We start from the raw sequence: 20,046 nt of genomic DNA, 5'->3' as shown, positions 1-20,046 counted from the left end.
GAGGAGATTTGAAAATTCCAAACTGATATTACTTGGGAAGCAGAGCCCAGGGAAAAGGCTGCCAAAAACATGATGGACTACATCACACAGAAGTGTAAGGAGGCAGCAGACAAGTCTGTCCCAGTCCAAAAGGAAAAAACGAAGTGCAGATTAGAAAAATATGGCTTAATCAGAGATGCAAGCTGGCAAAGCAACAAAGTACAAGGGCGTGAAGAAACTATAGAAATAACAGGACACTTTAACGCAGAGAAAGACACCAGTGTACCAGGAATGAATATGTCAGGGTGAGAAGAGAGGCAGAAGGGCAATACGAAAATGACATAGCAAGCAAGGCAAAAACTCAACCTAAATTGTTGCATAGCCACATCGGGAGAAAAACAACAGTGAAGGAACAGGTAATGAAACTGAGGACAGGAGCCGACAGATTTACAACAAACGACAAGACAGTGTGCGAGGAACTGAATAAGAAATTCCGGGAGGTCTGCGTATTAAAGCAAGAAGACGTTCCAGAGATACAAGAGGATATAGCTAAACAAGCACCACTAGAAGAGTTTGGGATTACCAGTGGGGGATGCCCGGATGTAATCTCACCATGGATACTAAAAGAAGGAGCAGAAGCACTATGCCTGCCACACTCCATAGTGTATAAAAAATCACTGTTAACTGGTGAACAGCCAAAATTTTTGAAGACGGCTTATGTAGTCCCAATTTACAAGAAGGGGAATAGATAAGAATAGACACTGACGTACAGGCCAGTGTCCCTATCTAGCAAACCATACAAGTTGATTAAGAAGATTGTGCGAAAAAAAACAGTGGAACATCTGTGGAAAAAGAACTTTGTAAAACATCATCGGCATGGGTTCAGGGATGACAAGACCTGCTTCGTCCAGGCAGCAAAAATCCGGCAAGAAAGAAAGGGCCAGGCAGACTGCATATTTTTGAATTGCCAGAAAGCCTTTCATACAATACCACACAAGAGGCTAATGCAAAAGCAGGAAATTCAGGCAGAAGAGAAAGGAAAGGTACTCCATTGAAAAAGGGAGTACCCAAGCAATAGAAGACAGTGAGTCACTGGGAAGGGTGAGGGTTCAGATTGGGGAGGCGTCAACAGAGGAGTCCCGCAGGGTTCAGTCCTTGGACTTATACTGTTTCTGATACGTGTAAGTGATCTCCCGGAGGGTATAAAATCGTTCATCTCATTGTTTGCTCGTCGTGTAAAAATTATGAAGAGGATTAACACAGAGGAAAATAGTATGAGGCTACAAGATGAAGTAGACAAACTGAATGAATGGTCCAGCAAATGGCTACTAAAGTTCAACCCAAGTATATGTAAAGTAATGAAACTAAGCGGTGAAAACAGGAGGCCAGACACAGGATACAGAACGGGAGATGAAGTCCTTCATGAAATGGACAGAGAGAAAGATCTAGGAGTTGATATCACACCAAACCTGTCTCCTGAAGCAAGAATATCTCCTGAAAAAGAATATCAACTGTGGCGTATGCAAGGCTGTCTAAGATCAGAACTGCCTTCAGGAACCGGTACAAGGATTCATTCAGAACGTAGTATAATTAATATATATATAACTAATCCCGGAATATGCGGCCCCAGCATGGAGCACCGTACCTTGTCAAGCACAAGACGAAGCTTGAAAAATTTCAGCGGTATGCCACTAGGCTAATCCCAGCTCGAAGAGGCATGAGTTACGAGGAAAAGCTGCATGAAAATACATCTCACAACACTTAAAAACAGAAGAGTAAAAGAAGACATGACTACTACCGATAAAATTCTCGGAGGAATTGACTGGGTAGATACGGATGAACTGTTTAACACGCACAGGGGGACACAGGTGGCAACTGAGTACCCAAATGAGCCAAAGGGACGTTAGGAAGAACTTTGTCAGTGTCTGAGTAGGCAACAGATGGAATGCACTAGGCAGTGATTGGGTGGAGGCAGGCTCCATACACAGTTTTAAATATAGATATGATAGAGCATAGCAGGCTCAGGAATCTGTGCACTAGTTGATTGACATTTGAGAGGTGGGACCAAAGAATCAAAGTTCGACCCCTGCAAGCATAAGTATGTGAGTACAACTAAGTGAGTACACACACACACACACACACACACACACACACACACACACACACACACACACACACACACACACACACACACACACACACACACACACACACACACACACACACACACACACACACACACACACACACACACACACACACACACACACACACACACACACACACACACACACACACACACACACACACACACACACACACACACACACAAGGGAGAGAAGGGACTTCGTGACAAATCGCCAACATGGGTTCAGGGAGGGTAAATCTTGCCTTACAGGCTTGATAGAATTCTAAGATCAGGTGACAAAGATTAAGCAAGAAAGAGAGGGCTGGGCGGACTGCATTTTCTTGGATTGTTGGAAAGCCTTTGACACAGTACCGCATAAGAGGCTGGTACATAAGATGGAGAGACAGGCAGGTGTAGCTGGTAAGGTGCTCCGGTGGATTAGGGTATACCTAAGCAATAGGAAGCAGAGAGTTACGGTGAGGGTTGAGACCTCAGATTGGCGTGAAGTCACCAGTAGAGTCCCACAGGGCTCTGTGCTCGGTCCTATCTTGTTTCTGATACATGTAAATGATCTCCCTGAGGGTATAGATTCATTTCTCTCAATGTTTGCAGACGATGCCAAAATTATGAGAAGAATTAAGACAGAGGAGGACTGCTTGAGGCTTCAAGAAGACCTAGACAAGCTGAAGCATTGGTCGAACAAATGGCTGATATTGAGGGTTGGTGTGTTGTCGTTGATCCTTCTTTATGGACAACCCAACCCACAACTCGGAAGTGCTTATACTTTACCAGGAGATCACCCTGGGCGCTTTTGGCTCTTGGAGAGGGGCTCAACGTCACACGCTTAGGGGATGCGGCTCCAACACTTAGCCTCGTTGTCACGTGCACACACCCACTCGTGCCGCTGTGACTCCCCACTGTCTCCTTATGTGATATGATCTCCTCAATCCCGTTTGACTTATTAGTATTCCGTTCTATCCTGTCCACAGCTTTGGCTCTTGATTCTTTCTCTCTCTCTCCTTCTTTCCTACTTCCTGGGAACTAGAACCTCACTACAACAAGGGCAAACACCAGCAAATTTGAATATATTTACTGGACAAAGCACATACACAATACATACCTACATATAATAATAATAATAATGAATCCAACTCTCTATACTATTTTAGTCAGGTTGCACTCCAACATCATCAGAACTCTATCATCTGCATATCAAGTGGTATCCTATCTCTTGATTCACCACCTAATACTACCAACCTCTTCAAGTAGGTTAAGTCTTATAACACAATGTTGCACTATCACCAAGAGAATATATATCTATAAACACATACAAGGAAACAACCCGTTCTCACACAAGACAGCACATATATGACTTAATGCTTAAAGTCAATATTTTGAATGTGAATTAGTACATATGTGATATATTCCCAGTTACCTTTTTTTCAACGGCCCAAATTCTTCCTCACGTACCAATTTACGTCTCACAGTACCCGTCCATCAACGTAGATAGCAGAATAGTCGTGATTGGTTCAATTATAATGAAAATTGTATTTTTCAGGTCCTACATGAGGTTGTGAAATTTACCTACTATTGTCCATGCTCTTAGAATATTACAGATCAGCTACATCCTATTGAAGGCTCGTAGTTTTGTTTGGAGAAATATTAGTTGTTCTTAGTAAATTATAATAAGCACCATAAATTATTACATAGAATAACAGTGCTTCACCAATCAATATTATATACTATAGTGTGTGCTTTAAAAATCTTTAAAGAATGTTTTGTAGGAACGCTAACAGAAAACGATGTTACGTTGGAATGTCTATGGAGTAAACTACTGCAAACAGCATAGTATGGTGTCTACTATACCAACTATAGGATGGGTATATTGTCCACTACCACCTGTTAGGTGGGTAAGGGGTCCAATACCACCCACATACACTTTTGTATGTGTACATACAAAAGAATGGGGGTGGTAGGAGAAGATAATATTAGTGTTCAGTGAGAAACCACAAGGTCTCCTCTGAATACTTTTTATTTTCTTCTCCGAGGCTATGGGTCCCCACATTGGCACCAGAGGTGGTACCCTCACAAACTTTTATATATATATATATATATATATATATATATATATATATATATATATATATATATATATATATATATATATATATATATATATATATATATATATATGTCGTACCTAGTAGCCAGAACTCACTTCTCAGCCTACTATTCAAGGCCCGATTTGCCTAATAAGCCAAGTTTTCCTGAATTAATATATTTACTATAATTTTTTTCTTATGAAATGATAAAGCAACCCTTTTCTCTATGTATGAGGTCAATTTCTTTTTATTGGAGTTAAAATTAACGTAGATATATGACCGAACCTAACCAACCCTACCTAACCTAACCTAACCTATATTTATAGGTAAGGTTAGGTTAGGTAGCCAAAAAAAGCTAGGTTAGGTTAGGTTAGGTAGGTTAGGTAGACGAAAAAACATTAATTCATGAAAATTTGGCTTATTAGGCAAATCGGGCCTTGAATAGTAGGCTGAGAAGTGCGTTCTGGCTATTAGGTACGACATATATATATATATATATATATATATATATATATATATATATATATATATATATATATATATATATATATATATATATATATATATGTATATATATATATATATATATATATATATATATATATATATATATATATATATATATATATATATATATATATATATATGTCGTACCTAGTAGCCAGAACGCACTTCTCGGCCTACTATGCAAGGCCTGATTTGGCTAATAAGCCAAGTTTTCCTGAATAAATATATTTTCTCTATTTTTTTTCCTTATGGAATGATAAAGCTACCCATTTCATTATGTATGAGATCATTTTTTTTTATTTGATTTAAAATTAACGTAGATATATGACTGAACCTAACCAACCCTACCTAACCTAACCTAACCCAACTTTAGAGGTTAGGTAACCGAAAATGTTAGGTTAGGTTAGGTTAGGTAGTCGAAAAAACATTAATTCATGAAAATTTGGCTTACTAGGCAAATCGGGCCTTGCATAGTAGGCTGAGAAGTGCGTTCTGGCTACTAGGTACGACATATATATATAAATATATATATATATATATATACACACATATATATATATATATATATATATATATATATATATAAATATATATATATATATATATATATATATATATATATATATATATGTATATATATATATATATATATATATATATATATGTATATATATATATATATATATATATATATATATATATATATATATATATGTATGTATATATATATATATATATATATATATATATATGTATATATATATATATATATATATATATATGTATGTATATATATATATAAATATATATATTGTTGGGGGTTTCAACCTCTCTATTATTCTCTACCCTTACTCTGGGGTGAGCAATAGTTACGCTCAAGGTAACTCACCGTAGCCCTGCGGGTCTTCCCTCGATCCTCACGGCGCCACTGCACGCCAGGAGAGTCTCCCAGTCAATCTTAACGGCCTCTTATTAAGAAAGAGTGAGAACACGACTCGTTCACCTCGACTGTCGTGTGCCCTCCCCAACAATAGGGCTCTACGGTTAAACACAAGATCGCCAACTGGTGTTTAAGGTGGCCAGTAACACCCTCAGTGGACTGGTGTATTCAGTGATAGCCTTGGCAAGGTCACACTCAAAGATCAGGAATCAGGCAGGTACTTATTGTTATCACTCTATGCTTACAGGTATAGTATAGCCACAAGATCAATGGAGGGGATGATAAAAACACAAAGAGAGTTTTGTATTTTACTTAAAATGTATGAAAGATGTCACAAGGCCACACAATAATCATAAATCAGCTGATCCTGACTCGGCCGGTAATTCCCACGGATATTATGCGATCACTAGAGGGCAACACTCTCCCCCTCCTCATCAAGTGTCAAGAACAGCTGATCGCAATGGCCTCTCCGCGCGAACTTTGCTTGTTTTCTAGATTCACGCGCGCTGTTCCTTTAAATTTTCCAATATTACTAGAAACTCGCACACTCGATATTGGCACAAATAAACCGTATTACTCAGTTACACTGTACTCAGGCTCAAACAGTCTTTTCTACAATCAATTCTACAATGATTCACTGTAATGGCTTCACATTGTTCTTCACTCAACAATATATTATAAACTATTAACACTGGAGTTTTCAGTACTTTCTCTCGTTGGCGATAACGCAATAATTCACTGTACTCACAAATGATTATTCACTGAATGAACATAGACATATATATGGTATATAAATCAATCATCAATACATGGAAAATAAATAGTTTCTGGGCACATAGCCTAACCTCCAAATACTGGCATAATATTATATATAATTTACCACTGTATGTTCATATCAAAAATCTATAGAAAGATATACACAACACAGTAAATTTATCACTGGTTCCTGGTGCCTGTACACACCAATAATCAACATGAATACTACAAGTACTCTTGATAGTACTGTCTAGCACACTGGTGCTTTACCGTGACATAGGTGAGACTTGCTCACGACATATAAAATCTTCAGGCTAGATAATATAGCCAAATAATATAGCTAACTAAAGGGGAATGGGGAGGGAACTAGAACCACCTACTTCACCCTATCCTCCGATGAGAGTCGAGATGTAGCTCCTGGTCCTCGTGTCGGGCACGCCCCCACACTACACGTCGTCGTGTCCTACCAGAGCCTCTCGTCGTCCCACCGTTTAGCGCGTCGTCTCCGTGCCTCCTCACTGCAGGTCCGTCCTCCTCCTTGACTTCTTGAAGGTTGGAGTCGGTCTCCTGGCCGTCGTCTTCTCCCAGCAACGGCTGTCGCCTACGTCTCAGCTACAGTCGTCCGGTTTCCCCAAATAGTCCTCTCTTCCTCAGCTACCCAGTGGCTCTGTCAGCCACTACGCTGTCACAAACTGGTGAATTGCCACAGACGTCAATATACGTCACTGCACGGCTTCACTGCTACTGGCACAGTACCTGACTGGAGCACTTGTTGCTCAAATAACCGTCAATTCCCTCTTCTGGTTCAACACATGAACTAGGGAAGACTTCTCAGAGTACTGGCGGAATTCAGGTGACGCGTAAATCCACGGTAGTGGGAAACAGCTGTCCGACAGATAGGACCACTCGTCGCACGTCCGACCTCTATGACGTGTCGTGTCTGACTGCTGGCGCCAGCCCGGCGCGCTGGCCGGACCCCCTTCCTTCGTGACGTCACTTTTGCTACGGGAAGTTTTCATTGGCTCCCGGTGCCACATTGCTGTCGGTGACCAATCCGGTGCCACTGACGTCACACGGTTTTGGCGGGAGATCAGGGAAGCCAGCGCCATCTTGGCTCCCTAAAGGGCCTAAACCACAGGCCAAAATATTACTATTTCACTAATTTCTCGGCTCTCCGAGAACACTTCACTCTCTCCCATATATCAAATTGTAGCCTGCAACGTAGAGAACGCTTGGGAAAAGTAGACATGACTCTTACTGCAGGCGTGGGAGAATTATAAGGGGGGGAACACCGTCACATACCCCTCCCCTTAAAATAAGAGTCATGTCTCGTTAGTGTATGCGGGATAGGGCGTCCGCCACTACGTCGTCCTTCCCTTTGATGTGCTTGACCTTGATCCTTGTCAGACTCTCAGTGCGGGTGAGACTGGTGCCGTCCGCCCTGGACCACTTACTTTCCTCCTCCGGGAGTTCTCGGTCCCTCGGTACACTCAGACCCGTCTTACGCTGGGTTTCTTGGGACATCGTTCCTTCCTGCTTGTCGGCTCTTCCTTCCACAATGAAGAAAGGTTTCAGGCGGTCCATGCGACACACCTGTTTCTTCCGGGGTCCATCCGGCTTCCCCATCTCGTATGACACTGGACCCAACCGTCGCAGCACTCGGCATGGTCTCTTGAACCGCGACCTGGTCACTCTACCTTTACCTGGCAGCACAACCATTACTTTGGATCCGGCCTGAAAATCTCTCTGCGCAGCTCTCCTGTCGAACCACTTCGACATCTTACGTTGCGCCTTCTTCAGGAGCTTCCTAGCCAGTCCCTTCGCTCTAGTGAGACGTTCTTTGAACTTCTGGACATATTTATTCACCGTTCCCACGGTCGCTCCTGGTGTCCATCGTTCCTTCATCATGAATAGCATGGCATATATAATATAGATAAATGGAAAGTAAGCCTTCTCAGGACCCACACGTCCTCCTTCGGCCTTACTAACCAACTCGGGGAACTCCTCCTGCTGTAACTCTCCGAGACGAGTGCGGTTTACCCCTGGAGAACTGGTGAGGGTCACCTGCAACTCACCATTCGGGCTACTCTCGCCCTCCACTCGTTCTCTGGGTCCTACGCCGAGGTGATCTGTTCCCAGGCTGTCAGTCGACTCCTCAGCTCCATCAGATCCACAACCTCCTGGTTCTTCGCGTTGTCTCGGTGTCACAGTACAAACTGGGATCGCCACCGGTGCGATTCCCTTCCCGTCCCCACAGGCGTTCAACTCTCCGCCTGTCTCATTGTACTGTTCTATGCACTCTTCGCCCTTCACGAGATGCGGGAGGACGTATCCTCCACATGCGTCATTCCCCAAGATGACCTGTGCCTCCATCTTGGGCATTGATGTACAGACTCCCACCACTAGGGTTTGGCAGCCATAATCGGAATTTAAAGTTACCTGGTGTAGGGGCATCCTCACTGGGCCTCCCACAGTGGCCACCCGTGCCACCCCCACACTGGTACTTTCGTAACCCTCGGGGAACAGGGTTTCACTTACCAGGGTAAAGTCAGCCCCGGTATCTCTTAGCATCTTCACTGGGATGGGGTCTGCGACCCCCATCCTTACGGTTCCTTGACACATGAATGGGTGAACTTTCTTCTCCCCATTCAGCACGGGTTCATCCCGCACTCCCTCGGCCCTCTGGTCCTCGAACATCACTAAAGCAACGTGTCCCCGCTGCTTCGGGCGTCTGCACTCCCGCGCGACGTGTCCGGGTATTCCGCAGTTGTAGCAGCGGCCCCTCGGCGGAGACCATCCGCCACCGCTCGCCTTAGCACTGCCTCCAGAGACCGTCACACCCTGTGTCTTTCCCGCCTCACTTGTCGTTTCGTTCCCTGCAGTAACAGTTCCCGAGCTCTCAGCTTGGTTCTCCCCTATCGGCTCTACAACACCCTTTGATCCTCGGGTGTTCCAACTTGAGCGGTGGGATTTGGGAGAACTCGTTCCTGTCCTCCATCTATCCGTCCTTCTATAACTCCTATCGTTTCCGACGTATGCGGGTGGTCGGTTCTGTCCCTCTCGGCGTGGGCGTAGGGCTTCTTCTAACATGTCGGCTCGGTCGGCTGCGGCCCTTAGGTTCTTTATGTCCGCCTCCTTTATCCTCATCCTGATCTCAGGAGAGAGCACGGACATAAACTTTTCCATGGCCATTAGTTCCTTGACCTCTTCGACCGACCTTGTTTCTTCAGAGTCCAGCCACTTAAGGAGCTTTCTTTCAATGTCCCTCGCCGTCTCCGCATACGATTTTCCTGGCAACCGGGTACATTCTCTAAACCTCTTCCGGTAACACTCTGGCGTGAGCTTAAAGGAACGGAGCACAGCTCGTTTTACCGCATCGTAGTTAGTGCATTCTTGGAAGTCGAGCATAGTGAAGGCTTGGCGAGCTTCCCCTGTGAGCCTTCCTTGGACCAACTCCGCCCACTCCGCCCTCGGCCACCTCTTCATAGCAGCAACTCTCTCAAAGTGATCGAAGAAACTTTCGGCTTCACTAGGCACAAAGACCGGCAGGTCTCGTTCCCTCACTCGTCGGTCTTCCTGTGGCGGGGCAGGGGCACCTAGTCCCAGTTCAGCTCGCTTCAGCTCCACCTCCTGGTTGGCTTCTATTTCCATTTGTCTCAGCCTAACTTCTTGCTCTCGTTCTTCCCTGCGTAGCTGTGCTTCTCGTTCTTGCTCTTCCCGGCGCAGCTGTGCTTCTCGCTCCTGTTCTTCCCGGCGCAGCTGTGCTTCTCGCTCCTGTTCTTCCCGGCGCAGCTGTGCTTCTCGCTCCTCACGCTTCATCTGTGCTTCTCGCTCCTGTTCTTCTTTGCGCAGCTGTGCTTCTTCTCTCCTCAGCTGCGCTTCTGCTTCCCGCTCTTCCTTGCGCTGTTGTGCCTCTTCTCTCCTCAGCTGCGCTTCTCGCTCTTCTCTGCGCTGCTGTGCTTCTCGCTCTTCTTTGCGCTGCTGTGCCTCTTCTCTCCTCAGCTGCGCTTCTGCTTCTCGCTCTTCCTTGCGCTGCTGTGCTTCCAGCTGCAGCTTCATTATTTCCAGCTTAATGCTGTGCCTGCTGCCGCTGGATCCCCTGCTGCTTCCACCAATACTCAGGTGTTCACCCTCACTGGCAGGTGTTTGGGGCCGTTCCTCCCCCAAAGCTTCGTCTCGAGCCTTTAGCTGAGCCATTATCTCTAGTCTTCTTTCACCAACTCGGGCAGATTTCAGCTTTATTCCAAAATGATCCGCTATAGCCTGTAACTGTGCCTTGGTGCACTCTTCCAGCACCTGTTCGTCTCTAGAGTCAATAAACCTCGCTACTTTATCATCCTCCATCTTGTGCTACGAGTGATAACCTTCACCTGATCTCTAACACCACTGCCAAGTACCACTGCAACCTTTACTCCGATCCTAGTCCTGGCGAGGTCGCCAATGTTGGGGGTTTCAACCTCTCTATTATTCTCTACCCTTACTCTGGGGTGAGCAATAGTTACGCTCAAGGTAACTCACCGTAGCCCTGCGGGTCTTCCCTCGATCCTCACGGCGCCACTGCACGCCAGGAGAGTCTCCCAGTCAATCTTAACGGCCTCTTATTAAGAAAGAGTGAGAACACGACTCGTTCACCTCGACTGTCGTGTGCCCTCCCCAACAATAGGGCTCTACGGTTAAACACAAGATCGCCAACTGGTGTTTAAGGTGGCCAGTAACACCCTCAGTGGACTGGTGTATTCAGTGATAGCCTTGGCAAGGTCACACTCAAAGATCAGGAATCAGGCAGGTACTTATTGTTATCACTCTATGCTTACAGGTATAGTATAGCCACAAGATCAATGGAGGGGATGATAAAAACACAAAGAGAGTTTTGTATTTTACTTAAAATGTATGAAAGATGTCACAAGGCCACACAATAATCATAAATCAGCTGATCCTGACTCGGCCGGTAATTCCCACGGATATTATGCGATCACTAGAGGGCAACACTCTCCCCCTCCTCATCAAGTGTCAAGAACAGCTGATCGCAATGGCCTCTCCGCGCGAACTTTGCTTGTTTTCTAGATTCACGCGCGCTGTTCCTTTAAATTTTCCAATATTACTAGAAACTCGCACACTCGATATTGGCACAAATAAACCGTATTACTCAGTTACACTGTACTCAGGCTCAAACAGTCTTTTCTACAATCAATTCTACAATGATTCACTGTAATGGCTTCACATTGTTCTTCACTCAACAATATATTATAAACTATTAACACTGGAGTTTTCAGTACTTTCTCTCGTTGGCGATAACGCAATAATTCACTGTACTCACAAATGATTATTCACTGAATGAACATAGACATATATATGGTATATAAATCAATCATCAATACATGGAAAATAAATAGTTTCTGGGCACATAGCCTAACCTCCAAATACTGGCATAATATTATATATAATTTACCACTGTATGTTCATATCAAAAATCTATAGAAAGATATACACAACACAGTAAATTTATCACTGGTTCCTGGTGCCTGTACACACCAATAATCAACATGAATACTACAAGTACTCTTGATAGTACTGTCTAGCACACTGGTGCTTTACCGTGACATAGGTGAGACTTGCTCACGACATATAAAATCTTCAGGCTAGATAATATAGCCAAATAATATAGCTAACTAAAGGGGAATGGGGAGGGAACTAGAACCACCTACTTCACCCTATCCTCCGATGAGAGTCGAGATGTAGCTCCTGGTCCTCGTGTCGGGCACGCCCCCACACTACACGTCGTCGTGTCCTACCAGAGCCTCTCGTCGTCCCACCGTTTAGCGCGTCGTCTCCGTGCCTCCTCACTGCAGGTCCGTCCTCCTCCTTGACTTCTTGAAGGTTGGAGTCGGTCTCCTGGCCGTCGTCTTCTCCCAGCAACGGCTGTCGCCTACGTCTCAGCTACAGTCGTCCGGTTTCCCCAAATAGTCCTCTCTTCCTCAGCTACCCAGTGGCTCTGTCAGCCACTACGCTGTCACAAACTGGTGAATTGCCACAGACGTCAATATACGTCACTGCACGGCTTCACTGCTACTGGCACAGTACCTGACTGGAGCACTTGTTGCTCAAATAACCGTCAATTCCCTCTTCTGGTTCAACACATGAACTAGGGAAGACTTCTCAGAGTACTGGGGGAATTCAGGTGACGCGTAAATCCACGGTAGTGGGAAACAGCTGTCCGACAGATAGGACCACTCGTCGCACGTCCGACCTCTATGACGTGTCGTGTCTGACTGCTGGCGCCAGCCCGGCGCGCTGGCCGGACCCCCTTCCTTCGTGACGTCACTTTTGCTACGGGAAGTTTTCATTGGCTCCCGGTGCCACATTGCTGTCGGTGACCAATCCGGTGCCACTGACGTCACACGGTTTTGGCGGGAGATCAGGGAAGCCAGCGCCATCTTGGCTCCCTAAAGGGCCTAAACCACAGGCCAAAATATTACTATTTCACTAATTTCTCGGCTCTCCGAGAACACTTCACTCTCTCCCATATATCAAATTGTAGCCTGCAACGTAGAGAACGCTTGGGAAAAGTAGACATGACTCTTACTGCAGGCGTGGGAGAATTATAAGGGGGGGAACACCGTCACAATATATATATATATATATATATATATATATATATATATATATATATATATATATATATATATATATATATATATATATATATATATATATATATATATACATATATATATATATGTGTGTGTGTGTGTGTGTGTGTGTGTGTGTATATCACGTAAATAAACACGTGATTAAAAATGTGACAATGTCAGACCACGGAGGAAAAATGAAACAGGAATTTCCTTAAGTACTTTCGTATATTAATACATCTTCAGAAGGAGACTTCAGACTCCTTCTGAAGATGTATTAATATACGAAAGTACTTAAGGAAATTCCTGTTTCATTTTTCTCCGTGGTCTGACATTGTCATATATATATATATATATATATATATATATATATATATATATATATATATATATATATATATATATATATATATATAGTATATATATATAGCCATTAATAATATAATCTCTCCCATTCTACCAATAACCGTTGGAGTGCCACAGGGCAGCATCTTGGGACCTCTTCTATTTCTTATATACATTAATGATCTGCCTAATGTCTCTAACATTCTGAAACCTATTTTGTTTGCTGATGATACTACCCTCATCTACTCCAACCCCAACCCACATACACTAAATGACGTTGTTAATAATGAACTAAAAAAAGTCCACTTATGGATGTCAACCAACAAACTAACACTTAACATAGAAAAGACCTACTACATCCTATTTGGAAGCAAATCTACAAATGCAATTCAGCTTCAGATTGACAATGTAAACATTAGCAATAAAAATGATGGAAAGTTTCTTGGCATATTCCTAGACAAGAGACTCAACTTCAGTATCCACATACAACACATAACTAAGAAAGTCTCTAAAACAGTTGGTATACTCTCCAAAATCAGATATTATGTTCCTAACTCTGCTCTCATCTCTCTATATTATGCACTAATCTATCCCTATCTCAACTATGGTATCTGTGCATGGGGTTCAACCACTGCAAACCACCTCAAGTCCATCATCACCCAGCAAAAATCTGCTATCAGAATAATATCAAATTCTGCTTTCAGACAACACACAGCCCCCTTGTTTAACTCCCTAAACATGCTAAACATAATCTCACGCCACAAATTCTCTTGTGTCAACTACATTTACAAAACCCTGTTCTTAAATGCAAATCCTTGTCTGAAACTCTTCCTGGACAGATGTAATAGGACCCATTATCACCACACCAGAAATAAATATCTCTTTGATATCCCCAGAGTTAAACTTAATCTGTGTAAACACTCTATGCAAATAAAGGGACCCAGTTTATGGAACTCACTCCCTACTGAATTGAAAAGCTGTCCAACTTTTACATCATTCAAAATCAATACTAAAAAGTACCTAATTTCATCTTCATAGTTTTTCACTTTTTGCCTTAAAATTGCACTGTATCAATTGCTACCCAATCTCCCAACCTTTATGTTCCCAATTTGAACATCTTTACCATTGTGATCATTGCTGTTTTCTTATATGTGCTGGCAATCTGTTGTATGGTGTTTATAAATTTTGTTTATCTGTATCTTTTGCTACCCAGTATCCCAATCTTCATGTACCCAATCTGAACATCTTTACCATTGTGATCATTGCTGTCTTATATGTGCTGTCAATCTGCTGTATGGTGTCTATTAATCTTGTTTAAATTACTAATCAAGCTGTCAATGTAATCAATCAGAGCTTTAATATAACAATGTGCTTTAATATACTTACTTCTCTCTCTCATCTCATTTTTCTCTTGTAATGTATCTTTATCATTTATCAATTTTGATTGAAATTACCTACTTATAATTATCTGCTAGATTAAAGACCTGCCCGAAACGCTGCGCATACTAGTGGCTTTACAAGAATGTAAATACTGTACTATCCAATGTATTCTCACAAACCCAATGTACCTTCTTGTATATATATAAATAAATAAATAAATATATATGTATATATATATATATATATATATATATATATATATATATATATATATATATATATATATATATATACATATATATGTATATATATATATATATATATATATATATATATATATATATATGTATATATATATATATATATATATATATATATATATATATATATATATATATATATATATATGTATAAATATATATATATATATATATATATATATATATATATATATATATATATATATATATATATATATATAAATATCCATAAAACTAAACCTGAAGACAGCACACTCCTAGGAGCTCCCCTGGGGTTGAAAGCCATCGATGAGGTCCTTCATAAGAAAATCGCCGACCTTAAGAGGATGTCTGTCCCTCCCCAGGTTAACCTACTTTCTGAGGTGTTCACCATCTTACAGTAGCCAAAAACTAAGTGATTATGACCGGTTACTGAAATCAACGCTAGAAAAAGCCCTTAACCTCTCTCTCGATGACCTACAGTGGAGACAAGCCTCTCTTCCCATAAAACTTGGGGGCCTCGGAGTTCGAACAGCAACGCAAATCGCTGATCCAGCCTTCCTGTCCTCCTTATCAGCATCCGACGACCTTGTGAAGGAAATTCTACCTGCCCACTTACATCAGCTGGCAGGTGTACATGATCCCAATTTTACACGCTGTGCCACAGAGTGGGCCTCTCGTGCAGGCCAATCACCTCAACCACCATCCCCAAAAGCCCACAAGCAATCCAGCTGGGATGGCCCCATTGTTGACTAAGTTGCTGCAGAGTGCCTGGGTGCTGCAACAACACAACACGATATTGCTCGCCTCACAGCAGTAGCAGCACCACATGCAGGGGATTTCCTGTTTTCCCCAATGTCGGCAACTGGCACGCGTCTCACACCACACGCCCTCCGAGTTGCTGTGGCCCTCCGCCTTGCTGCCCCAATCCACACCAGATATAGGTGTATTTGCGGCGAGGTGGTGGCTGACAGGTACGGCCACCATGGCCTACTCTGCCAAAGCACAGGGGGATGGCACTCGAGGCACAATGAAGTTAACGACATCAAGAGGAGCCTCACCACAGCTGGATGCCCAGCTGAAAGAGAGCCCCGTTACCTAATGCCCCGTAACTCAGATGCTCTTATTGGTCGCCCGGATGGAATCACAGTGAACCCCTGGAAGAATGGCAAGCAGTTGGTATGGGACTACACGTGCGTATCAACCCTGGCTAACACCTACATTAACCTCAGTGTTGCACAACCAGGTGGCGCTGCCACCCACAGGGAAGCAGCCAAATCCCGTAAGTATAGTGAACTGCATCACCACTACAATTTTGTCCCCATTGCTTCTGAGACACTCGGCACCTGGGGTAAAAGTGCTACCAGTTTTTTGAAGGAACTGGGTTCTAGGCTCATTGAAGCAACAAGGGACCCAAGAGCTGCAAGCATTCTTTTCCAGCGCCTCAGCGTTGCGATACAGAGGGAAAATGCGCACTGCATCCAGGGTTCCTGCCCGCCAACTGAGGAGCTGGAGGAACTCGACAACCTATGATAACCATCTTTGTAACCCATATGTAACTCCTTTTTTGTAACAAAGTTCAAATAAAGTAAATATATATGTGTACATACAAAAGAATGGGGGTGGTAGGAGAAGATAATATTAGTGTTCACTGAGAAACCACAAGGTCTCCTCTGAATACTTTTTATTTTCTTCTCCGAGGCTATGGGTCCCCACATTGGCACCAGAGGTGGTACCCTCACAAACTTTATATATATATATATATATATATATATATATATATATATATATATATATATATATATATATATATATATATATATATATATATATATATATATATATATATATATATATATATATATATATATATATATATATATATATATATATATATATATATATATGCGAACAAGCCTGAATGGTCCCCAGGACAATATGCAACTGAAAACTCACACCCCAGAAGTGACTCGAACCCATACTCCCAGATGCCACGCAACTGGTATGTACAAGACGCCTTAATCCACTTGACCATCACGACCGGACAAAATGAGGTGATAGCCGAGGCTATATGAACCACCCCACCGCCGGCACTCGGATAGTAATCTTGGGCATAGCATTTTACCAAATCACCTCATTCTTTGGGGCACACGTGAGGAACACAAATGCGAACAAGCCTGAATGGTCCCCAGGACAATATGCAACTGAAAACTCACACCCCAGATGTGACTCGAACCCATACTCCCAGATGCCACGCAACTGGTATGTACAAGACGCCTTAATCCACTTGACCATCACGACCGGACAAAATGAGGTGATAGCCGAGGCTATATGAACCACCCCACCGCCGGCACTCGGATAGTAATCTTGGGCATAGCATTTTACCAAATCACCTCATTCTTTGGGGCACACGTGAGGAACACAAATGCGAACAAGCCTGAATGGTCCCCAGGACAATATGCAACTGAAAACTCACACCCCAGAAGTGACTCGAACCCATACTCCCAGATGCCACGCAACTGGTATGTACAAGACGCCTTAATCCACTTGACCATCACGACCGGACAAAATGAGGTGATAGCCGAGGCTATATGAACCACCCCACCGCCGGCACTCGGATAGTAATCTTGGGCATAGCATTTTACCAAATCACCTCATTCTTTGGGGCACACGTGAGGAACACAAATGCGAACAAGCCTGAATGGTCCCCAGGACAATATGCAACTGAAAACTCACACCCCAGAAGTGACTCGAACCCATACTCCCAGATGCCACGCAACTGGTATGTACAAGACGCCTTAATCCACTTGACCATCACGACCGGACAAAATGAGGTGATAGCCGAGGCTATATGAACCACCCCACCGCCGGCACTCGGATAGTAAACCACCCCACTCGGCGGTGGGGTAGTTCATATAGCCTCGGCTATCACCTCATTTTGTCCGGTCGTGATGGTCAAGTGGATTAAGGCGTCTTGTACATACCAGTTGCGTGGCATCTGGGAGTATGGGTTCGAGTCACTTCTGGGGTGTGAGTTTTCAGTTGCATATTGTCCTGGGGACCATTCAGGCTTGTTCGCATTTGTGTTCCTCACGTGTGCCCCAAAGAATGAGGTGATTTGGTAAAATGCTATGCCCAAGATTACTATCCGAGTGCCGGCGGTGGGGTGGTTCATATAGCCTCGGCTATCAACTCATTTTGTCCGGTCGTGATGGTCAAGTGGATTAAGGCGTCTTGTACATACCAGTTGCGTGGCATCTGGGAGTATGGGTTCGAGTCACTTCTGGGGTGTGAGTTTTCAGTTATATATATATATATATATATATGCGAACAAGCCAGAATGGTCCCCTGGACAATATGCAACTGAAAACTCACACCCCAGAAGTGACTCGAACCCATACTCCCAGAAGCAACGCAACTGGTATGTACAAGACGCCTTAATCCACTTGACCATCACGACCGGACAAAATGAGGTGATAGCCGAGGCTATTTGAACCACCCCACCGCCGGCACTCGGATAGTTATCTTGGGCATAGCATTTTACCAAATCACCTCATTCTTAGGGGCACACGTGAGGAACACAAATGCGAACAAGCCAGAATGGTCCCCTGGACAATATGCAACTGAAAACTCACACCCCAGAAGTGACTCGAACCCATACTCCCAGAAGTAACGCAACTGGTATGTACAAGACGCCTTAATCCACTTGACCATCACGACCGGACAAAATGAGGTGATAGCCAAGGCTATTTGAACCACCCCACCGCCGGCACTCGGATAGTTATCTTGGGCATAGCATTTTATCAAATCACCTCATTCTTAGGGGCACACGTGAGGAACACAAATGCGAACAAGCCAGAATGGTCCCCTGGACAATATGCAACTGAAAACTCACACCCCAGAAGTGACTCGAACCCATACTCCCAGAAGCAACGCAACTGGTATGTACAAGACGCCTTAATCCACTTGACCATCACGACCGGACAAAATGAGGTGATAGCCGAGGCTATTTGAACCACCCCACCGCCGGCACTCGAATAGTTATCTTGGGCATAGCATTTTACCAAATCACCTCATTCTTAGGGGCACACGTGAGGAACACAAATGCGAACAAGCCAGAATGGTCCCCTGGACAATATGCAACTGAAAACTCACACCCCAGAAGTGACTCGAACCCATACTCCCAGAAGCAACGCAACTGGTATGTACAAGACGCCTTAATCCACTTGACCATCACGACCGGACAAAATGAGGTGATAGCCGAGGCTATTTGAACCACCCCACCGCCGGCACTCGGATAGTTATCTTGGGCATAGCATTTTACCAAATCATTTTACCAAATCAAGGCGTCTTGTACATACCAGTTGCGTTGCTTCTGGGAGTATGGGTTCGAGTCTCTTCTGGGGTGTGAGTTTTCAGTTGCATATTGTCCAGGGGACCATTCTGGCTTGTTCGCATTTGTGTTCCTCACGTGTGCCCCTAAGAATGAGGTGATTTGGTAAAATGCTATGCCCAAGATAACTATCCGAGTGCCGGCGGTGGGGTGGTTCAAATAGCCTCGGCTATCACCTCATTTTGTCTGGTCGTGATGGTCAAGTGGATTAAGGCGTCTTGTACATACCAGTTGCATTGCTTCTGGGAGTATGGGTTCGAGTCACTTCTGGGGTGTGAGTTTTCAGTTGCATATTGTCCAGGGGACCATTCTGGCTTGCTCGCATTTGTGTTCCTCACGTGTGCCCCTAAGAATGAGGTGATTTGGTAAAATGCTATGCCCAAGATAACTATCCGAGTGCCGGCGGTGGGGTGGTTCAAATAGCCTCGGCTATCACCTCATTTTGTCCGGTCGTGATGGTCAAGTGGATTAAGGCGTCTTGTACATACCAGTTGCGTTGCTTCTGGGAGTATGGGTTCGAGTCACTTCTGGGGTGTGAGTTTTCAGTTGCATATTGTCCAGGGGACCATTCTGGCTTGTTCGCATTTGTGTTCCTCACGTGTGCCCCTAAGAATGAGGTGATTTGGTAAAATGCTATGCCCAAGATAA

This window comes from Procambarus clarkii, chromosome 74 (genome assembly GCF_040958095.1).
Source record: "Procambarus clarkii isolate CNS0578487 chromosome 74, FALCON_Pclarkii_2.0, whole genome shotgun sequence".
NCBI classification, from domain to species: domain Eukaryota; kingdom Metazoa; phylum Arthropoda; class Malacostraca; order Decapoda; family Cambaridae; genus Procambarus; species Procambarus clarkii.
This window is presented reverse-complemented; position numbering follows the sequence as displayed.